Below are 15,559 nucleotides of genomic sequence, written 5' to 3' on the forward strand. Positions count from 1 at the left end.
CCAGATGTGTCATAGAGCAAGCAATAGGCATGCTGAAGATGCGCTTCGATGCCTTAACAGATCTGGAGGAGCCCTTCAGTAGGCACCAGCCTGGGTCTCCAGAATCATCGTTGTTTGCTGCGCGTCACACAACATAGCGGAGCAGCGAGGATTGGAGCTGCAGGAGGAGTAAGGCGCAGAGCACACAGCCTCTTCAGAGGAGGAGGAGGAGGAGGAACCTGAGGTGGAGATGACACTAGCAGCGGCGCACATTGCTGCCTGGGAGGCCTGGGATGACCTCATATTGGCCAAATTTACTTAACTCCTGTGCATCGATATGGCTGCTATGCTGTACTAAGTTCTCCCCCACCACCCAACAACACAATAAAGCAGCCCTACAATGACCAAGCCATTCTTCTCACCCAAACCCCCATTGCTTGAGGTTATGTAATGTCTCACCATTCATTCCAAGTGACAAGGCCACTTCCCAGGTAGCAAGCAAAAATGGACAACACCTGAAAGCGGTGCAAAGAAATAAATTTATCTGTGCCATAAATATAACTGAAACTTATCACTATCATTTGTTCATACACCCATGTGCATACTCTTATGCATCTAGGATTGTGTCTTTTTTCTTTTCTGAGGGCTTCTAGGAGGTGCAGCCCCTGTGGCTTCAGCAGAGGTAAAGGCAGGCTGCTCACTTCCCTGCTCCGACTAATTAGACACTTTTGGCAGACGTCCTCTGGGATTTAGAGCCTGTGAGGGCCCTGTGCAGGGGTAGCCTCGACTATCGGGATCCAAGGAAGCATGTGGGGCTCTGACTGAGGGTGAGGCAACAGGGGGAGAAGTGTGAGTGCTTTGAGAAGAGCCCCCACTTCCATGTCCTCTCTCACCATCATCCCTCTCATGGGCTGTAGTGTATGTGCCTTTAAGTCAGAACTACTTTTACAGCTCCTGTATACTGTAGTACCGGCAGTCACCACACCTGTATATAAGCTTTGCGCATGCCTCTGTACCCCCAGTCTTGAGACTACCCTCCTCCAGTAAAGACCTGTTTATTGTTAATGTACAGCATCCGTGTGATTATTTAATAACAGCATATCCACTGAACCACGGATCCAACATGGGCCACCCGCACTTCCCTGCCAGCAAGGAGCTGACGAGCACCTTACTGCACAGCAGTGGGGGGATGAAGGCCCACGTCTACGTTTATATCACTCCTCAAGGTGGGGTCAATGAGCGGCTGCCATCTGTTGTCCACAGCTAGCATGTTCTCGTGTGACTGGCACATTTGCTGCTCCATGCAGGTGGCCATCCTTTCCATGGAACAGCACATCGTTGCTATCGCCTGCGAGATGGTGGTGCTCCTGTTGGAGATGGACTCCTCCATGCTCCATACATTTGCACACAATGTGGCTGCAAAAGCTGCCAGAGCCTCATGCATTTGTTGCTGACCCTCCAAAATCAGTACCTTTCTCGATGACCCCGAGGCTCAGCATCTGCATGCAGCCACAGGGGATGTGCCAGAGGACTGGAGAACCGCTAATGTAGTACCATTATTCAAGAAGGGGAGTAGGGAAAAACCGGGGAACTACAGGCCAGTGAGCCTAACATCAGTGGTAGGTAAATTATTGGAAAAAATTCTGAGGGACAAAATTAGCCTCCACTTGGAGAGGCAAGGATTAATCAGGGATAGTCAACATGGCTTTGTCAAGGGAAGATCATGTCTGACTAATTTGATTGAATTTTTTGAGGGGGTGACTAGGTGTGTGGTTGAGGGTAACGCACTGGATGTGGTATACATGGATTTCAGTAAGGCCTTCGATAAAGTCCCGCACAGGAGACTGGTCAAGAAGGTAAGAGCCCATGGAATCCAGGGTGCCTTGGCACATTGGATACAAAACTGGCTTAGTGGCAGAAGGCAGAGGGTGATGGTCGAAGGTTGTTTTTGTGACTGGAAGCCTGTGGCCAGTGGGGTACCACAGGGATCGGTGCTGGGTCCCTTGCTGTTTGTGGTCTACATTAATGACTTGGATATGAATGTAAAAGGTATGATCAGTAAGTTCGCGGATGATACAAAAATTGGTAGGGTGGTAAATAGCGAGGAGGGTAGTCTCAGTCTGCAGGACGATATAGATGGGTTGGCCAGATGGGCGGAACAGTGGCAAATGGAATTTAACCTGGAAAAGTGCGAGGTGATGCACTTTGGGGGGACTAACAAGGCAAGGGAATACACAATGAATGGTAAGACCCTAGGCAAGACGGAGGGTCAGAGGGATCTGGGTGTGCAAGTACACAGATCCCTGAAGGCGGCGGAACAGGTGGATAAGGTGGTAAAAAAGGCATATGGGATACTTGCCTTCATTAGCCGAGGCATAGAATATAAGAGCAAGGAGGTTATGATGGAGCTGTATAAAACACTGGTTAGGCCACAGCTGGAATACTGTGTGCAGTTCTGGTCGCCACACTACAGGAAGAATGTGATCGCTTTGGAGAGGGTGCAGAGGAGATTCACCAGGATGTTACCAGGGCTGGAGCGCTTCAGCTATGAAGAGAGACTGGGCAGATTGGGTTTGTTTTCCTTGGCGCAGAGGAGGCTGAGGGGGGACATGATTGAGGTGTACAAAATTATGAGGGGCATAGATAGGATGGATACTAAGGAGCTTTTTCCCTTAGTAGAAGGGTCAATAACAAGGGGGCATAGATTCAAGGTAAAGGGCGGGAGGTTTAGAGGGGATTTGAGAAAGAACTTTTTCACCCAGAGGGTGGTTGGAGTCTGGAACTCACTGCCTGAAAGGGTTGTGGAGGCAGGAACCCTCACAACATTTAAGAAGCATTTGGATGAGCACTTGAAATGCCATAGCATACAAGGCTACGGACCAAATGCTGGAATATGGGATTAGATTAGACAGGGCTTGATGGCCGGTGCGGACACGATGGGCCGAAGGGCCTCTATCCGTGCTGTATAACTCTATGACTCTATGACTCTATGAGCTCAGCAGAGCTGGGAGTGTCCTGTGCCCTCTGGCGAGGACTCTCCACTGCTGTCCCTGTCAACACCACCTGCTCTTGCTCACTTGTGCTGTGAGGGACACCAGGTGACAACACTACTCTAACTCGCATAGGACCCACCGAGGTGTGTTTATCTGCGCTGGTGCTGGGTACGCTTGGGTCTGCTGACGGTGCATCCTCAGAGGCTGAAACTTCCTCTGAGGCGTTGCCTTCCTCCTGCTGCTGGACAGTGGGGGGGGGGGGCACTTTACAGACCTGTGGGAGAGTAAAGAGATGAATTAGAAGTGCTATATTAAGACTGGGTAGCATTACCATTATGCACATGATGACAGTTCACTGGCTGCTGACATCAGTCACGCTATGAGTGACTGCTGTAGGCCATGTGGCTGTATGAGATGTAATTCTGTCACCAGGTTTCTGGGATGTCTCCTTCTCTCCATCTCCCACTGTCAGCAGCTCTGCAACTCCATATTGAATATTGGAGGGGCACCTCCAGTTCTCAGTCTCTCCCTATTGTTGTGGGCTCTCTTCTCCTGCAAGGAGGGAAAGAAGAGAACTTTGAGTGAGAGTGATGGAATGAGTGTAAGGAATGGATGGGCTACAAGTGTAGAGGGTGACTATAAGGGAGTGGCGTGACATTGCCAAATGGCCTCCTTCTGTAGTGTTACTTGCTATGGTTGCATTAGGATGAGGGTGAGTGTCAGTGGTGGCTCGTCAGATGGGGATGTGAGTATGTACATAGACAGAGAGGGATGGGTGGACCTGCAAGGTAGGTCGGTGTGAGGAATGATATGCAGGAGTAGGCTTGAGAATGCAGAGTGATGGGGTTGTGGTGGCTGGGACATCAGGATGTAGGTGAGTGTGGCATTGCACTCACCTTTCCTGACCTCATGAGATCATTGAATCTTTTCCTGCACTGGATCCACGTCCTCCTGACCACATCCCTGCTGCTGACCTCCTCTGCGATCTCCAACCATGCGCTATTTGTGTCTTTGGGTGGTCTTTTGTGCCTATCGCCAACCTACGTGCTCTCACTCCCTGCACCAGAGCATCGAGGGAGGCATCGCTAAATCTTGGTGTGGTCCTCTGTCTTTGTGTCTTCATGACCCACAGTTTTATCAGTTTTATGACACTACTCAGACCTCTGGATACCAACTTATTCACTCCTATATCAACCTCCAAATGAGATGTGTGCAAGGCTGCTTTAAATATCTGCACTGGAAACGAGTCATCGATGATGTCATCAGACCTGCTCCATTTAATTGGGCCGGGAAATGTGCATGACTGGTTTAATTGGGGTCATTAAGTAAAACTCGCACTGAAGAATGCACTGTTCATATCTTCGGGCTTTCGACCTGCTATGCAGCCTGCATGCCCACAACCCAACTCCAAGGTAAAGATTACGGCCATTGTCTTTGATGATTCAAAAATGGGTGTCCATTGACTAAAGATGTGATTCCTGTAGGGTTCTCAAAATTCCCACATTCCCCAAAGTTATTAATAAAGGGACCCTGAAGGACAAGTTATTAATAAGTGTACCCTAAAGGAAATGGCTTCTGGACCTTGTGGCAGAAACCTGCAAGATTGAAACCAGGAACCTGCAAAAATGGCAGGCCAGTTCAAAAGGCTTTGAAAAACCTGACATGCCTGGGCCTGTGGGAGACTTGTTATTTTGAAGCCAAACAACTAGATGATGCAGAATACGCATTCTTCATTTTTGAAACAAATCAACTCAGGAAAGACTTAATCTTGAACCCATCAAACCTTTGCATAAATAATCGCTTACAGTTTAAACTGGCTTCCAAGCCAGGAAGATACCGATTCACATTATGCATAACAAACACCGAGACATTAAAAACCATTTAGCAACGGGGCAACCACCCAAAAAGCAGTTAAGGTGAACGACTATAATCACCTTAGACGAGCCCGCCAAAATTAGACAAAGAACTAGCCCTGAATTGGCGCGCAGATAACAAACCTCCAAAAGAGTATAATTGTAGGCCCACCAGTAACCGAAGAAGGAGAGAAGAAGATGGGCTGACGAGCAAGCAGAGAAGGGCAGTGTGGTGAAGCGTTGGGGACGAGCAGGCACACGCTCGGGTGCAGAGTTACTCGAAATGCAAAGAAGCGTTGGGGACGAGCAGGCACACGCTCAGGTCCAGGTTACTCGAAACTCAAAGAAGCAGACAGGCACGGTGGGGCAGGCTCGACCGAAGACGAGTAGGCCGCAACCGCAGCCTTACACGAGGAACGACCACGAGCACCGCGGTAACAAAGGGCCGGGTAAACCATACCTTCAGATCATTAGCACTGCACAGGTAATGATCTAGGCCACCGCGACCGAGCTGACACCGGAGACCGCCAACCGAACCCCAACCGCAATAAAACTCGACGACCAGACCACCACCAGAAGAACAAAACCCAAAGTTTTCCACTCTACAAGATAAAGTACCCAACAAAGACTTTACTCCCTATCTCTAATGGAGAAAAGAGGGTACTTTACTCAGACAAATCCACCATCGTGCCCTGGGACCACATGGCGACGGCAGGCCCCAAAGGACACAAAGAGCGAACCCCAAAACCGCAACCGGCTTAATCGACAGGATTCGACCTGTCAAGAAACCCTTATTGGTGAGCATAATCCCTGGCCCCTTATAGCACAATTTAGTTAGATATTGGGGGTGGGACAAGGGTAGGGGGGATCATTAATGTGATTTTTCCCTCGTTGTGCCGTGTGTTCTCCATTCTTATTTAAGTGTACTTTTATATGCCTGTAACTATTCCAGTAATTTTCAGTGTTGTAATTTTATTGTGCCTTTAATAAAATACAGTTTTCTTGCACCAAACCAGTTGTCTACTCCAATTTGTATCGCAGCCTGTACCTAAGTCCGGAGTCTAGAACCACAGGGGTGTGGGAGCGATTCGAACCGCTCAAAAACAGTCAGGGGTAAGCTGACTGCGTACACCAAAAACCCCTACATTCCATAATCCTGCATACCCAGTGAGAAAGTCACACTTGAAGGGAACACGGACCAGAGATAAGGCAATAACACTGTAGCACTGATTCTCTGGAGGACCATGGGAATCACTACTTAAATGTACCACAATCAAGAAATATTTTCTATTCATTGAACAGGTAGGAAAGCTACTGATTTAGCAATGAGTAAGCACCATAAAACCAACCAAATACTAGTTTTTCCAGCCAGAAATCTGGGATCAGCAAGTACTACTGTACAAAAAAATCAAATCCATTACATTTCCCCATGAAAGGGCAAGGGAATTGGGATTAGGATAGATAGCTCCAATTGACAAGCTATCATATAAAACAATGTGGAAAAGTCTCTAAAATTACCTATAAAATTAGTCATTTAATGTTAGAAGTGTCTACAAAATGTTTCCCTTGCACAGTCCTGCTCTGTCTTTGGATCCTGGGACCTGAGTTCTACTTTTACCTGAGAGTTGAAAATTTCATCTGGGTTCTGGATATGGGTAATTTCTAGATACTGTTGACAAATGGTGTGTGTTAGCGAGAAAGAAATGTATCACGCAAGTTGTGTGTTTCACCTTGCTGCTGTGGAATGACAATATCCAGATGAAAACTGTATTGATTTCTTTGTGGGTTCAATGACGACACATTGATGAAAGAGAATGTCTTTTAATCTAAAGTTTGTTCAACTCAGTTAATAGCATTACAGGAGACACCATCTTAGAGATCCATCTAAAACGAAACTAAACTGGCTCTCTCACATGCCCCCTGCTGGTAAGGCATAAATAATCAATCAGGCAAATATGCTGGTAAGGCATGATAATCAAACAGGCAAATACCATCACTATTTGCTGATATCATTACATCTCCCTTTCTTAAAACAAAAGTATTTTACTTTTATCTAACAACATGTATTCTTTGTATTACTCTGCATTTTAACTGTAACACTTAATGAACTTACATTATCATTATCATTATCAAGGTTTTTTAACCTTGTTTTGTGTGTTCCCATGAAATATGTAAATACACTAGAACTTGAAGAGAGAATAAGATAACATTACTTCCTTCTATAACAAGAGTCCTTAAACTTGCTCAATGAGTCTCTCAGGAGGCTTCACTTGTCTTGAGGATTTTCTGATTGATTGTCCTTGAATCTGAGTTGTTACCTCAGATGATGAGTTCTCAGCTGTGTGATCAGGTTGTTCAACAGTATCAGTCTTTTGACCTGCTGTGTGATCAGGTTGTTCAACAGTATCAGTCTTTTGACCTGCTGTGGCTGGTCCCATGAGAAGATCCCTACGATTTCTTCGCAGAACAGCACCCTCATCTGTCTGAATGGTGTATGATCTTGGTTGGACTTCACTCAGGATGGTTCCCTTCTGAGTCCACATGTTTGTTTTGTCTTTGAACCTTACTTGGTCACCAGTGTGGAGTTCAGGTAGATTTTGTGTTCCTCTGTCATAGTAGTACTTTTGCTTTTCTTTCTGTTGCTCTTTGAACTTCCTCACTTTCTCCCCCTCTTTTGTTTTCAGGAGGTTCTCCGGGATGGGTAGGTTTGACCTTAGCCGACGTCCCATAAGGAGTTGGGCTGGTGACTTACCACACTCGAGCGGCGTTGTGCGGTATACAACATGCTCTGGTAGAAGTCAGTTCCACTGTCTTTTGCCTTGTACATCAGTCTTTTCACTGTCTGGACCGATTTTTCCACGAGTCCATTCCGAGCAGCGCGCTCTGGGGTGTTTGGCCTGGCCACAGAAGTAGCATTTCTGGCCTTGGGACACTGCTGCGGTAGTTGGGCCGTTGCTGGGATGTGGCTGGGGTGACACGGCGCTATGAGACGGTCCTACCATGTCCCAGGCTGTCGTTCCCCGCGCCGTCCACGGTGCAGAGGAGTAGGCATCCATGCCCCGGTAGGCTGCGTCCAATGATAGTGCGAGTTCAGAGGCCTTGTTGAGGTCGAGGTCACTCTGCTCCAACAGTCGCTGTCGGGTGTAATTGGACCTGTGGCCCGCTACAAAAGCATCCCGGATAAGTTCCTCTGTGTACCCGGCGGCGTTTACATCCTTACAACCACAGGCCCGACCAAGCACAGACAGTGCCCGAAGGTATTCCTCGGTCGATTCCCCAGGTTGTTGTTTACGACTCCCCAGGAGGTGCCTGGCGTACCGTTGTCTGTGAAGACCTCGCTTGCCACGCCATGTCTGGAGAATATGGCTTTCATACATGTTATCACAGCATCTGCAGTGGTGGTGTACAGTCTACAAACCTCTGGATACAGGGAGTAATAGTCTGTGACTACAAGATAGTCCTTCCCTTGACATACGAATAGGTCGGCGCCTACCTTCTGGTAAGGTCTGTCTGGCGCTGGGTGTGGCTTTAGTGGTTCTACCGGATTGCTTGCTTGATATTTCAGGCATATTGTGCAGTTTGACACCTCATTTGTCACATCTTGGTTGATTCGTGGCCAGTACATCACCTCTTGTGCTCTTTTCTTACACTTTTCGATTCCCAGATGTCCTCCATGGATACTTTTTAGCATCTCTTTTCTCAGACTCTTTGGGATAACTATTTTACTTCTTTTGTAGATGATGCCTTCGACCACTGATAGTTCCGCCCTGCAGTTCCAGTACTCTGCCATGTCAGGTGAGCAGTCTTGCTTCATGTTGGGCCATCCATCCAAGATGTTTTTCCTCAGTCGTCTCAGTGTTTCATCTTTGTTTGTCTCAGTCTTTATGAGCTCCATTTTTGCATCTGCTATGGGCAGTGCACTTGTGATCATGTCCACGTAGGCGTTCACTTTTTCATCCATTTTGGTGTTTGCGGGCTCTCTTGGGTCAACAGCTCTGGACAACGTGTCTGCTGTATACATCAGCTTACCCGATGTGTACGCAACATTCAGTGTATAGCGTTGCAGCCTGATCATCATTCTTTGTATTCTAAGCGGACAGCTATTTAGTGGCTTTTGGAACAATGCAATCAAGGGCTTACGGTCAGTCTCTACACTGATTGCTTGTCCTGACACAAACTGGTGAAATCTTTCACAGGCGTATGTGATGCTGAGCAGCTCCTTTTCTATTTGAGCATATCGCGTCTCCGCGTCTGTCATTGAGCGCGATGCATATGCAATAGGTTGCCAGTAGTCATATATTTGCAAAAGAACGGCACCGAGCCCACTCTGTGATGCATCTGATGATATCTTGGTGGGTCTCGCTGGGTCATAAAACCTCAGAACTGGTTCCTCTGTGAGCAGTTTCTTTAGATCGCTCCATGACTTCTCATGCTCATGATTCCATTCCCATACTATGTTCTTTTCAGTTAGTCTTCTCAGTGGTGCCATCTTTTCTGAGAGGTTGGATATGAATTTACCCATGTAGTTGATCATTCCATTAAACCTCTGCACGTCCTTTTTGCATTGTGGCTTTGGCATATTCTCAATGGCGGACACCTTTCTGGGATCTGGTCTGATGCCCTCACTGCTAAGGATATCTCCCACGAATGTCAGTTCTGTCACCCCGAGCTGGCATTTCTCTCTATTCAGCTTCAGGTTTGTTTTCCTTGTTGCTTCCAGCGCTTTTTTCAGTCTCTCGTCATGCTCAGTTCTCGTGGTTCCCCATACTATGATGTCATCCATTGAGGTATCAACTCCTTCCAGGTGCTCATAGATCATATGGATAGTTTTGTGATACACTTCAGGAGCTGAGGCAATGCCAAATGGTAACCTTAGTAATCTGTATCTGCCAAATGGACTGTTGAACGTGCACAGTCTTGAACTTGCTTTGTCCAGTTTCATCTGCCAAAATCCTTATAATGCATCTAACTTGCTGAAATACTTTGCATTTGCAAACTGTGCCATGATTTCCTCACGTGTAGGAAGCTCGAAGTGCTCTCTCTTTATTGCTCTGTTTAGATCTCTTGGATCCAGGCAAATTCTGAGCTTTCCATTCTTTTTGTCCACAACGATGAGGGAACTCACCCACTCAGTTGGCTCATCTATCTTCTGAATCACGTTCAGGCTTTCCATCCTGTCCAACTCTGCCTTCAGTTGCTTTTGAAGAGCAAACGGAACTTTTCTGCATGGATGTATGACCGTTGGCATACTTTTATCTACTCTGATCATGTGTTCTCCTGGAAGGCAGCCTAGACCCTGAAATAGGTCATTGTACTCTTTCATGAGTTCATCATAGACTGTCTCTCCTTCGCTTTCCACAACGAGGACTCTCTTTACCAGGTTCAGTCTCTCACAGGCTATTAAACCTAGTATGGCTTGCACATCCTTTGGCACCACGATTAATGCTAGCGTGTGCTCTCTGTCCTTGTGTGTCACTTTGACAATGCATTTTCCTTTCACTGGTATATCAGTACCTGAGTATCCTGTCACTTTCACTTTTATTCCATGTATCTTTGGTCTGGGTCTAATTTTCTTAAAATCAGTCTCTGATATCACATTAACTTGTGCTCCAGTATCCAATTTAAATGGAATGTGTATGTCATTCACTTTTAGTGTCAACATCCAGTCTCTTTTTTCTTTTTTGTTTTCAGACACAACATCCACATAGAACTCCTCTATCTCGCTTTCATCTACTGCATGGACCTTGCTTTGTTGCGCTTGGTTCTTACAGCAACGGGCATAATGGTTGTTTTTGTTGCAACTATTGCATGTTTTACCATATGCTGGACACTTTCTTGGTGTATGCTGTGTACCGCATCGACTACATGACTTTCGATTGCCCCTTTCATTTTTGTTCGCTGGCCACGCCTCTTTTTTCACATTGGCGCTCTTTTTGTTAAACGGTTTGTGTCCGTTCTTTCTCACTGCATCCACGTTGCAGCTACTGTCACTGAACAGCTCCTTTGCCTGCGACTTCACAGTCTCTGTAGCCCTACACAGTGCTATGGCTTTTCCCAGGTCTAGATTTTGCTCTCTTAGCAGTCTTTCCCGTAGACCATTATCTGGAATACCACACACCAGTCTGTCTTTTATCAGCGAGTCTGTCAGTCCCCCAAATTCACACGTTTTGCTTCTGTTTCTCAGTTCAGTCACATACTGATCAATAGTCTCTCCCGTTTTCTGTACACATGTGAAAAATCTGTGCCTCTCAAACGTCACATTACGTTTAGGTATGCAGTAGGCCTCAAACTGTTCCATTATTTTATCCATCTTCATTTTGTCTCCATCAGCAGCGAATGTGAAGTTATTATACACCTCCAGCGCTTCATCACCCACGACATGTAAGCACACTGACGCTTTCATTTTATCACTTTTCTCGTCAGCTCCGATTGCTGCTAAATACAACTCCAAACGTTGTTTGAACCTCCTCCAACTTTCAGCCACATTACCTGTCAACTGAAGCTTCGCCGGTGGGTGTAATTCTACCATTTTTCACTTCGTTAGCTATTCTCCAAAGGTAAGTAACGATGTGCTCTTTTGGCTTGCTAATATGTGGAGAGCTGATTTCACTTCAGATTTTTCCTCTTCATCTCTTTCAATCACTTCTGACACCATGTATTGATTTCTTTGTGGGTTCAATAACGACACATTGATGAAAGAGAATGTCTTTTAATCTAAAGTTTGTTCAACTCAGTTAACAGCATTACAGGAGACACCATCTTAGAGATCCATCTAAAACGAAACTAAACTGCCTCTCTCACATGCCCCCTGCTGGTAAGGCATAAATAATCAATCAGGCAAATATGCTGTTAAGGCATAATAATCAAACAGGCAAATACCATCACTATTTGCTGATATCATTACAAAAACCAGGAAGGAAAGGATCCAATAATGGGCCAGGAACTTCCAAGGCTTTTTAACAACTTTTGTGTGTGTATGGGTGTGTGACTGTGTGTATATGTGAGAGATAGACAGAAAGATAGATAGATAGAGAGAGCATTATTCTGATATAGGCGTAATACAGCATCAAATGTCTTACACTGTAGATTAAAATCACCAATTCAGTCACTTATGCGGAGCTGATTATTTCTCTGTGACTGTTGATGTGGTTTATTCTCTCTTGATGTTTTATCCCTGCTCATCCTCTTTGACCTCTCTGCAGTCTTCGACATGATCCATGTGCCTGTGTCTGTGGCGTAGTATTTCTCCTCATCCTCTTTGATCACTTTGCAGTCTTCAACACAGTTAATCAGACATCCTCTGTCAATCCGTCTCCTTCATTGTTTATCTTGGCGGGACTGTCTTTATTTGGTTCCACTCTTACTTGTCTGACCCAAGCCAGAGCACCTCTAGCAATAGTTTCTCTTCTCACCCCCACACTGTCACCTTGAAAATAACCCAGGGATCCATCCCTGGCCCCTCCTCTTCCTCATTTGTATGCTGTCCCTTGGTGACATTAACCATAGACATTGGATCAGCTTCCAAATGCATGCTGATGATACCCAGCTCTATCTCTCCACCGCCTTTCTTGACGGAAAACAGCGGGGCCCTTCTTTAAATACGGAGCTTTGATTCCGATAATGTCATGGGGCCAGATTGCTATCTTTACCGTTGGCCTGAGACAGGCAGCAGTTGTAGTTGTCCCAGGAAGAGGAGTCAGGGCCAGAGGAGACCCCAAAAGGTAAGTCATCACTTTGTCGACTTTCCTTGTGGAAAGTACGAGTCAAAATTGGTCCTCCCCACCCTGGGCACTCACCCCGTCCCTCCGGATTGCGAGGCCCTTCCGAAACTCTGTCTGCACAACTTACTTGAGTACTGGAGACCATTCCTTCGGTCCCCAGCAGAGGCCGCCTCCCACCCGATATTGAGCTCCTGCCTGTTGGTTGGCTGCCATTTCCTGTCCCAGGTGCTATATGATTACTAGATTCCTATCTTCTCCTGCAGAAAAAGAACATCTGGGGTTAGATTCTAAAGTATTTCAGTGTAATTACTCATTTCTATCATTGCCAGTAATCATTTGAAATGCAACTCTCTTCTGAAATTCATGGACCATATAGCTCATGCAATTAATCATCAGTGGTTTAACCATCTATATGTAACAATGATGTAACAAGCACACTAGGCAGTCCAATTCTACCATGAGAAGTGACCCTTGTATTGACCAATTAATGATGAATATTGACAATAATTTTGAAGAAGGTGACAGTCCTTCAAATGTCAAGGGAAAGTACATCAATGAATCAGCGGGGCAGATCCTAAAAATCATATTTCAAAAAGTTAGGGTTTTATTCATTCTTTAAAATGAACATAGCTCTTTGTTATGAAATACATATATTAGCCTCCCCTCATAGAGCAGATGATAAGTGCACATGAAGAAAATTATTTTATATGGCCCAGTGTTGAACGGAGTCATACAGGCCAGGAAAATCCCAGGCTCAGTCCAGTCTGTGCTGAGTTAGCTAATCTCAGTTGGAGTGGAGACTATGCACACTACCATTAGCAGAAGCACCTTGGGCTAGAGAGGGGGGAAATTCAGCCGAGGTTCTTACTCCTGACCTCTTTACAGCTACTCTTGTTGGGATGTGTTTGTGCACAGATATTGGGCATTGGCTGTGAGGCTTCTCATTATTAAATAGTCTGTTGATACTCATTGTCCAGGGTGACACATAAGGGGCAATTTGAACCCCCTGTGCCCGATGAGAACCACCCATGTGGGTGGTTAAAATGTTGGCAGCCTGGTTCTTATATTTTTGGCTCCGCATTCGCGTCCCGTGCAATTTTAGAAGGCGGGTTTGGGGCAGCGTCAGAGACCCTCGCCCAGGCAGGAGAGGGTGTCATTGAAATGCATAAATCGAGGTCTGATGATGTCATCCAGACCCTGATGAGATGTTAATGTGCACCCGAGCATTCGGTGCCCGCTGCCCGGTGCCGGCCTTGCAGGAAAACCTGCTGCCACGCCAGAGCAGGCACAGTAGAAAGACGAGAAGGTACGCTAATTTAATTTCTAATGGTTTCCTTGTGAGCCAGGAGGAGCAGGTCCTACAAGGAAACCTTGTTCCTCTTCTGCCTAAGGTTTCCCTGCACTTGCACTTACCCGGCCCACCCTCCCGAAGCACTTACCTGACTGCCGGGTCTGTTCCTATGGTTTCCCATGGTAGCAGCTTCCTTGCATGCTCGTCCTGATCCCGCCCGCCAGCCTCCATGGCATTCCCGCGGGTTCAAGCAGGAGTTGGGCCTGGGGTATGGTAATGAGGCCTGAGAGTTAAAATGAGCCGTGCATCATGCCGGTGAGTCAGGCTGAGCATACCGCTCACTCCGCCAGCCCCATGTTGACCTCTCACCCTGAACTAAAATTGGGGCTATAAAGAATGATCTCTTAAAGGTGTCCAGAACCAATAGAAATGTACCCCAGCAGGAATTAGTGTCTTCGGTGGAGGAGGGGCAACATTGGAAAGGAATTAAAAATTGTTCCTATATCTGATATAAAGCCCCTTGACAATCAACTGATCCTGGATAGGTTAACTGTATTTTTCAAAAAGCAAAATACTGCAGATGTTGGAAAACCAAAATAAAAACAGAGACTGCTGGAAACACTCAGCGGTCCGACAGCATCGGTGTAGAGAGGAAGGTAGGGTTAACATTTCAAGTTTATAACCCTGCGTGAGAACTGTAGTTTCCTTTGTCTTTCCCCAGTCTATGTTGACTCTTGTTCCTGATTACATATTATGCTGAATCAAGCCTTTTCTTCAGCACTCATACACGTAAATCCATCACGCTCAGTTCGCTTGTCTCCTCCTTGCTCTGTGCTTCTTCAGACTCGTCTGTGATTTCAATTTAGAAATCACTGAAACATATTTTGAAATAGGTGCAGTAACAAAAATAATCTCAACTATCTTCAAACCTGCAATTTAGCCCTACAAGAATACTCATGGCATTTCACAAAACAGGCAGAAAACAAAATGCACTTCATCCTACAGGCAAACGTTTATTGAAGCAAAGGCTTCAGGGGAATATAGGCACACCCCATCTGCCAGCACTTCTGCATGTAGTTACCTGCCTAGTGGCTTATCCATATTTCATGTTTCTTTTGTGAATCCAAGTGTAGAGCTCTCTCAGTCAGTAACACTCCAGGTGCTGAGTTAGAAGATTATGAGTTCACTTCAGGACTTGTGCACATAACCTGGCTAACATTTTAATGCAGTACTGAGGAAGGGCTGTATTGCCGGAGATGCCAGGGACTGTTTTCAGCTTCAATGCCTGAGCGCTAACCTGGCAGATTGGATCGCTCACCCATTGTGGAACGTGTCTGATTCTACAATGGGTGGGTAATCCGCTCTGCTAGGTTACCACCAAGGCGGCGAGTTGCATAATTACCCCCAATGCCTTTTAGCTGAGATTATAAACTGAGGATCCGTCTGCTTGTCCAGGTGAATGTAAAAGTTCCTGTGGAACTATATGAAGAGGAATGGATAAGCCAACCTCCCCCCCTCAATGAACACCATTAAAATCAGATTAGTCGGTCATTCATCTCTTTGTGAGATCTTGCTGTGTACAAATTGGCTGCAAGTGACCACAGTTAATGAATTACTTCTGAAGTGTAAAGTGCTTTGGGCTGTCTTGAGGGTCTGATAAAATGTGTTGTTTTTTTACTATGCTCACTTGTGCGAATTTGAAAGAAGGGCAATAGTGATTTG

This window comes from Somniosus microcephalus, chromosome 10 (genome assembly GCF_052327205.1).
Source record: "Somniosus microcephalus isolate GS21.2 chromosome 10, FLI_Smic_1.0, whole genome shotgun sequence".
Taxonomy (NCBI): Eukaryota; Metazoa; Chordata; class Chondrichthyes; order Squaliformes; family Somniosidae; genus Somniosus; species Somniosus microcephalus.